Here is a 6,454-nt window from a genome sequence, read left to right on the forward strand (position 1 = left end):
AACATGTTGCCACTGATAATAACAATATGTTGGGTCTTGTCTGGAGATCTCAGAACACTTTTAAGGCACACATTTCTTATCCTTGGGAGACAGTCTGATAGCATCGTCCGTAGGGTAATTAAGGGCTGCTAGTCTGACCACACAATGAATCATTAGAAAGCCCAGAATCAGAACTCTGACTTGGAGCCTGCCTGGGTTCTGGAATGTGTTGCCTCATACTGTCTTAGAACTTTAACTCTGGCAGCCACCTGCCAGACTAGCCAAGCCTGCCTACCCTCTGCTCACCTCAGCTTAAACGTCACTTCCTCAGAGATACCTTCCCTTCACCTGCTGCAGCTCTCACTTGCCTCCTGGGCTCCCCACGGTCTGTCCTTCTATCTGCATTGGGGCTTACCACCTGTGGCGCTTACCCCTCCAGCAGACTGCAGGGCGTCCCCTGAGCAGGGGCCTGCTTCATCCTCTCTGTTTACCACTACATCCCTAACACCAATACTTCCAGAATCACTTCACGGTGGTTCCCTCTATCTCAAACCTGGCATTTGAAACTTGGTGTTAGGTAGGTGGGGTTGCCAAGGAAGATGCTGGAACAAATCCCTGCATTTCCTGAGCGGGTTAGCTGGTGACTGTGTGAACCTACAGTCCCTGTGGTATGTGTGATTCAGTGCCCTCAGCCTGGCATTCGGCCGTTTGGTGAGATGAACGCCTGCCTACACCCAAGACTCCAGGTGCTCAGCTGCAAGCCTGGTGGTTAGAAGTGGCACAGGGGCAGACCCAGAGGGGAGGGAGGGACACAGGTGACTGTATCCCTCAGCCACGTGGCCTTGCCAGGCACCAGGGAGCCAAGGAACAAATGAGGGGTGTTGCCAAGGAGGGTGAGTATCACCCTTCCTCCAACTCCTCCGCCAGCAGCAGCCCCCGCCCTGTGGGAAAGACAGGCTGAAAATCCCTCCTCTGAGACCCAGGGGAATTTTCAGCTTTTCCCTGCTCCCTTGGAGGAGGAGACACTGAAGTGCAGCTCTTGTGTGTGGTTCTGTTGAGCTCCACCAGATCCCTCCCAGTCCCTAAGTAGCGAGAAACAATGACAGTGAGCAGATGTTTGCCCCCAAGCTGCTCAGGGCGGAGGCAGCATCTCCCACTCCTGCCTTGGTGTGGGAGCTCCCCCCCCCCTCCCTGGAGGAAGAGGATGCCTCCCAGTGGGTGGGAAGAGGGAGGGGTGGGGCGTAGATTGAAGGAAGAAGAGCCAGGCCTAAAAGGTGCGGCAGATGGTGCTGAAAGGGAAATTCCTGTGTGCCAGAGCTGGTGTCCTGGTTCTGTGTCCCAGCAGCTCTCTCCCCCACCCTCACCCTTCTGAGCTCATACTTCATGACACCCTCGTAAACGGAGTCCTGGGGTGGAAGGCCCCGCACCTTGCCCAGTGCACAGGCCATCCTACGCCTTCCTAAACCTTCATCCCCCACCTGCATGGGCCTTGCCTCCTTGGCCAGTCAGAATGACTTGCCAACAGCTTAGGGCCTTCTGTGCCTAAAGCCCACACTGCTTCCCCGGAACTTTACTCAAGTCTTATTCCCTAGAGCTGCAGAACATTTCTAGCATCCTGGGAAATCGCTGAGTTGTTTGCGTTATCCTGTCTTCACTCACCTCAGATCACGAGTAGAGAGCAACAAAGCCGGAGACCCTCAAGGTTTAGGATTCCAAGGTTCAGTGTGCGCCTGACTGCTCAGCTGGGAGTTTCCTTTGCTTTTATGGATTTCAAGTGAGAACCACTTTACCAGTCAAGTAAATGGACCCCTAAAAACAGTGGACCCCCAAAACCACTGGACAGGAGTTTAGGGAGGTAGGGGTGCCATTCCTCAGGTGGATCAAAAGCAGACGAAGATTCCCTTGGGGTGGGGGAGGACCTAGGTCCCCAGGTGTTCTCTGTGGGGAAACAGACTACTGCCCTCCTCTGAATAGAATTGGAGGTCCCCATCCTCCTCAACACCCCCACCTCATCTCTACTATGGAACATTTTCATTTTTTCTTGGTAGAATGGGAAGCACTTTTCAAAGTTACGAGAACCTTCTGATCATGGCACTATTGGATATCCGAGAGCCGAGAATCATTTTTGTCTTCCTACAGGTGAGGGAAATGAGGTCACTTGTCAAGAAATGTACATTTTCTCAGAAAACATTGTTGCAGTGGAAGCAGCAAGGCATAAAACAGAACCCAGGAACTGTTGAAAAGGTTGGTGGGTGTGTGTTCCTTGGGACTAGAGAGCCACCACAGACAGACTCATTCTTGGATGACATTCTGACTCTAAGCCTTCAAAATCCCTCTTGGAGAGTGACGATCTGCTGGTTGGTGCTGGGATTCAGGTCACCCTCCTCACTGTAGGTTGGTGGCCTGACATTTCCAGGCCATGGCACAGTCTCAGACTTACCAGATCCTGTAACCCATGATCTGCTCTGCCTTTCAGCTATCACCCACCCTGTCTGAGCCTCAGTTCACTCACTTGTATCCAGAAGCCTCAACAGATAATTGAATAATTAAGTGAAATCACGTAAGTATGAATGGCTCTGATAAATCATAAGAACTCCAATATTACTTTCCCCTTTTCTTAGGTTTCCCTTAAAGAGAAGTGGGGGTGGGGCATCCCTAAACGCAGACCTCCTCACTGCTCAGAGGCAAAGCCCACTGGCCAAAGTCCTGACAAGGTAACACCCGCTAGTTCCTCCTGAACGTTCTCTGCCATGAGGATATAGTAGATAGTCTCAGCCTCGCAGGACGTCGGTAGCACTCTCTCTGTTTTCACAGCTCAGAAACTGAGGCTCAGAAAGATGAAACAGTTTATCCAAGGTCACAGAATTACAGAGGACAGCAAGGCTGGACTTCAGACTCTCAATCCCCTGTATTAACCACCAGACAGTGTTACCTGCCTCTTGCCCACCACTGCAGCAGAAAGGCAAACTCATTCCTGCATTCACCTCATAAGAACCTTGGCGTTATCTTCCTGGGGAGGCCTAGCCAGCCACACAAACAACCAAAGCAGTTTAGGGTGAAGGTCAGGGGCTGGCCGAACACGGGAGGCAGTCTCAGGCTGTGTCTGGCTGTGATTATGTCAGAGACTGGGCAGAAATACTGTAAGTGGTTAGGAGGGTGAAAGCGTGGGGTTGGGGGGGTGGGGCTGGTTAATTGAGATGGGAGGGGAAGGTGGGGGGGAGTAGACACATCCAAGCTTTCAGATCCGGTGCTGTTCCTGTAAACAAGTACAACCCTCAGCTCCCTGGAGGGCCTGAGGAGCAAATGTGCGCATCTCTGCCTCCTTCCCAGCAGCTGTTCGCTGGAGGACACAGCCCTGCCATCTCCACAGTCCTTCACCAGGCTTTCCCCAGCCCCCAGCTCCAGCCTCAGGAAGTGGAGCTGCTGAGAATCTCTCCTCCAGCCTCGCCTCCTGCCGAGAGTGTCCTCTGCGTGAGCATTTCCTGGCCTAATTAAGCTGGGTAATGAGTAGCTAAGAGGGAGGGGATAAAAGCCCTAGGCGGCTTAGAGCTGGGACAGTTTATGACAGGGGCGTCTGCAGCTGGTGACACTCTTAGGAAAGTTATTTCTCATAACCTGGGAAGTTGCATGCTGTTTCCATAGCACAGTGAGCCCCAAGGTAAGCACAGGGAGTATTGCACTTAAGAGGGACCAGCTGGAGGGTCCTGAGAGGGTCCTGAGAGGGTCCTGAGTGGGGTGGTACTGGGGGGGTCTGAGAAAAGGACTGATCCCAGCTGCGGAGCAGTCCTGAGCCGCCCAGGCTAATGCCCTTGGCTTAGCCCCAGGCCGGGGTGTCCTTGGTGACCACGTGTGACTCCCCAGGGCTGGGGTTTTATGTTTCATTTGAATGATAGGACTGTGCACTGTGGGCAGTTTCCTAAGACCGTGTCCGCCCCGAGTAAGGAAATCTGAGCCAGACGCTGATCCTGACTCCCCTCAGTCCTCTTTTAAGGTGCCCAATATTGTGTCCTGGAAAATACCAAGCGCCCAGCAGCCAAGCAGGAGCCCTGGGGGACTGGGGAAGGCTGACAGCAGCCTGGCCTTTCAGAGAACTTCAAAGGCCAAAAGTTGACTGTTTCCACTTCTAACCTCTGCCTCAAGAACCCAACTCCACAACCACAGCCTGCATACCTTGGCACCGTGTCTATTTCATTTGTTTAAATCACTTTGCACTCAGGCATTAGTTGGCCACCCCCCACCCCGCACCCCCTGCTCTGGTGTGTGAGGGGGAGGCAGTGTGTTGGGGCCTGGGTCTTGGAGTAGGTTTCATCACTAGAACAGGGGTTTCCCCTGTACAATCAGGGCTTTGGCGATGCCTAGCCTCCAATGTGCTATGAGCGCACAACCTCCACTGTCCATCAGTGGGGGGAATGGCCAAAACGTGGCCATATTTCCCAGGCCTTTCAAACTAGGGGACAATATGTGCACTTTTACACCCAGGAGCAACTTGCTCTGATTATCAGTGTAGAGAAGAGCTGTACCCAGTGAATGTTACTGATGATGGAAGAGCTCAGCCTTCCTCCTGCACTCCAAAATCGCTATTTTGAACTTTTCTAATTTTCTTTCTTTTTTTTAAAGTAGGCTCCATGCCCAATGTGGGCCTTGAACTCAAGATCAAGAGTCATATGCTCTACCAACTAAGCCAGCCAGGTGACCCTTGATCCTTTCTAATTTTCTGAAGAAGACTGTTTCAGGCCATGTCCTCAGAACCCCACTTTCTCTTGGTGGCCAGAGCTCAGGGCCCACGGCTACAGGAAATTTGCAGAGTCCCTCCTTTTTTTTGTCTCTCTTCACTCTCTCCCCTTTGCTGTTCTCATAATCTTATCTACCCTCTTGGCCTGCTTCTCTTTCTTTTTAACCCATTTTTTATTGAGATATAATTAACATATAATTTGTACGAGTTTAAGATATAAAAAAACGGTTTGCTCCATGTATATATTGTGAAATGCTTCTCTTTCTAAAGGAGAATGGTCAGATCACAAATAACCTGGTGTCTCCCATCTTTCCCTCCTGCTGTAGTTGTCCTTGGAATGGAAGGAGACTTGGTGGCCAGACGCCTGACTGGGGAGGGCAGGGCAGGTCTGAGCTGCACCCCCCTCGTCTGCAAGGACGCCTGGGACTCTCAGAATTCTGAAAGGGGGGTTCTGGAGTTCAGAAGAGGGGAGAGCAGGCCTGGTGGCTTTCACTGTGACCTGACCACCCTGCACTGGGTGGCCAAGCCCAGAAGTCTCTGGCATCCTCCAGCCCTGCAGCAGCTGGGCAGGCCCTGGGAGCCAACTTACTCTGAATGTGTAATCCTGGTTAAAAAGAGAAAGGGGGAAAGATCTTGTAATTTCCCAGGACACAGACAATTGAAACCTTATACTCTTGTCAAGGGAGTCCTTTCACTAAGAGAGGCAGGGAGAGACAGGGAGAGGGAGGAAGAAGGCGAAGGAGGAAGGAAGGAAGGTGTGAGAGAGGCCATTCGGGACCCAGCACTGAGCCCAGCTAGGCCATGAGTGCTCCGTGTGTCACCTACCCCAGTCATTGGCCTGATGCTGACTCTTGAGGAGAGCTGAGAGAAGAGGTCTACCGGGTGTGAGAGCAGCAGTGCCCGTGGCTTTTACACACCTGCCATCCCCCTCTGTCCTCTCTCCTTTGGAGCCTCTGTCCCTTCTCCAGAGGACCAGCAGCTCTTCCTTGCCTTCCCTGCCTTTTGTGGGAGGGGGGTCAATGCAGTTGATAAAAATGCACAAAGGCCTTCAACACACCAATAAGAAGCAGTTCTTTCCTTCTTTCATCCAGCAAATAGTCACTGATCAATTGGATGAATGAAAGAAATACTATTCCATGCAGTCAAATGCATGGTCAGGGAGGAAAACCAGTCCAGCCTGACTTGGAAGGGTCCTGGTTGCTCACCCTTTTTCAACTACAAAGGATTGCAGGTGTTTATCAGGCTAAAACCACAGAAATTTAGGGAGGCTGCTTTAGGACAAGCTCTGTGCTAAGTGTGGTTTGGGAGACACTGACATATATGGCAAAGCATCTGTCCGTGAGGTATAGCATGCCATCTGGCTGAAACAGCAAGCCCATGAGCCCAAACAAGTGGGGAACAATATACAAGGAAGTCCAATATGGAGCCCAAAGGTGTGATAGGGCCAGGGAATGGCCCCACAGGTCAGTTCTTTTGTATCTTACAGAGAAGGCTTTTTTTAGGTGAAAATTCCTAATGTCACTCTCTGAGTCAGCAGTGGTTTGTTGAGCTCCCATGGTGTGCCCGGTACTGGTCCAGGCACTGGTGATACAGCTGCGAACACAACAAACTCACCACCCTGGGGGAACTCACCCTACAAGACTTGACTTCATTCTCATCCATGCACTTTTGTATTTCACAGTTCATTCATTCATTTACTCATGTGCCATCCTTACTCAAAAAGGAATTAAGGTAGTTTATAAT

The 6,454-nt window shown here is 51.5% G+C and overlaps 1 long non-coding RNA gene across 5 annotated transcripts; it reads left to right on the top strand.

Annotated features, from left to right (window-relative positions):
- Nucleotides 1-237: 237 nt before the first annotated feature.
- LOC125920057 (uncharacterized) lies at nt 238-4,952 on the top strand. 5 transcript variants are annotated; one of them, XR_007456929.1, is made up of 6 exons: nt 238-872; nt 1,644-1,753; nt 2,028-2,118; nt 2,456-2,539; nt 3,313-3,450; nt 4,600-4,952. It is a non-coding gene; the product is annotated as an uncharacterized LOC125920057 (long non-coding RNA). The 5 variants fall into 5 exon arrangements; XR_007456932.1 differs by having other exon boundaries at nt 238-364; nt 2,028-2,223; XR_007456931.1 differs by having other exon boundaries at nt 238-364; nt 3,310-3,450.
- Nucleotides 4,953-6,454: the final 1,502 nt, after the last annotated feature.

The sequence above is a fragment of the Panthera uncia genome, chromosome B4 (assembly GCF_023721935.1).
Source record: "Panthera uncia isolate 11264 chromosome B4, Puncia_PCG_1.0, whole genome shotgun sequence".
NCBI classification, from domain to species: Eukaryota; Metazoa; Chordata; class Mammalia; order Carnivora; family Felidae; genus Panthera; species Panthera uncia.